Below are 1,621 nucleotides of genomic sequence, written 5' to 3' on the forward strand. Positions count from 1 at the left end.
GTGGTTGAATTCAGTGACCAGATATGCAAGTCCTCTTCAAATTTCAAGTCAATCGGATGAAAATTGAGGATTTTAGAAATTTGGCAAAGTTGGTGACCTTTGGCCTATGTTGACCTTTTGACCGTTTGACCCCAAAAACAATAGCCTTCTGAAGCGGGACGACCTATACAGCTTGGTGAAGTTTCGTGACGATCGGTTTATAATTGTGACCTGTAGGCCGGTGACAGACAAACAAACAGAGAACCACAAACGCAACCAACCAATCAATATACGGTACTTGAAAAATCTTCGATTTTGCAAGTAATAAGGTCACAAGGTCAACTCAAAATCAAACTTCTAAAATCATCAATTTTTTGCTCTGCACGACATCCTTCTTGTTTGCATGTCTGTTTGTGTGCAGGATATCTCAAAAGGTTATGGACGGATTGGGCCGAAATTTGGTGGAGAGGCTGGGTGTGTGACAAGAAAGAATTGGTTCGATTTTGGTGAAAATCGATTCGGATTCGAGATCTTTAAAAAGCGATTCTTCAACATTGGGACAAAAACCTTACAGCACGTGTAATGTCCCCAGAATCCAGCATCACTCCTCGAAGTCCATCAACACAGGTTTATTGCAAGCGAAAGCCAAAATCATTCAGCAGGAGCAATAATAATCAGAGAAAACATCTCCATTCCAGACATGGCGCGCGCGCTAAGCTCCGCCCTTCCGGATCCGGTTGTGATGTGTATTGTGTATTGTTAAAACTTCAAATAGCACAATAAAACAAATTAACTTATAATATCTCACAGCACACAATCTCAAAAGGTTGTGGACGATTTTTGACAAAACCTGGTGGGCCGGTTGTGTGGGTGACAATAATAAACCAATTCAGATCCGGATGCAGATCCGATCGATCACTGAGAAGTGAGAATTGAGATACAAAGCGCAAATTGTTCATGGTGGTGTAGTATGCTCGCTACCGGGTGCCGGTCTACTTTTATATGCTGTAGTAGGATGTGTGCGACGGCGATTTCCAAAGCTTTTGTAAGATGTTATTTTAAATTATTCAAGTTTTTAATTTTAATGACGTGGCGAGCGTCACAAGACGTGACGATCGATCTGAGTCATGTGACGCAATCAGCGTCAGGGAAACAGTAAACAGACCAGACCGCGTGAGCATCTCCACTCACAATATCGAGTGCGTCCTGTTGGCGGCGCCGATATTGTATTTTCCCGCAAAAAGTTGAATCATTTAGATCGACATTTATTTTTCGAATCGTCTTGAGACGTATTGGGGGCTTGAGAGCGCGGTACAAATTGTGCTGAGGCTGAGGCCGCTGAGCTGAGGTAAAATAAAACAGCTGGGCTCGTCCGGGATTTGAACCCGGGACCTCTCGCACCCGAAGCGAGAATCATACCCCTAGACCAACGAGCCAGACACTTTCACATCCATTAAGATTAATTTTATACCTCATCAAATGTTCGAGGTTTTAAATAGACAAAGTCGGAGAATAATTTTCTCATTCTTGGATTACTCAGACATGACTAAATTCCTCATTCTTGGATTACTTTAATACGACACAACAAATATGAAACAAAAACAATTGAACTAATGAACTTTGCAATTATACAGGTTTATGA

At 41.8% G+C, this 1,621-nt stretch overlaps 1 non-coding gene across 1 annotated transcript; it reads right to left on the reverse strand.

The window, feature by feature from the left end:
• Window positions 1-1,343: 1,343 nt before the first annotated feature.
• Window positions 1,344-1,415, reverse strand: TRNAP-CGG (transfer RNA proline (anticodon CGG)). Its single transcript has one exon. It is a non-coding gene; the product is annotated as a tRNA-Pro (tRNA).
• Between the last annotated feature and the right edge of the window lie 206 nt (window positions 1,416-1,621).

This window comes from Myxine glutinosa, chromosome 7 (genome assembly GCF_964187855.1).
Source record: "Myxine glutinosa chromosome 7, kmMyxGlut1.1, whole genome shotgun sequence".
Taxonomy (NCBI): Eukaryota; Metazoa; Chordata; class Myxini; order Myxiniformes; family Myxinidae; genus Myxine; species Myxine glutinosa.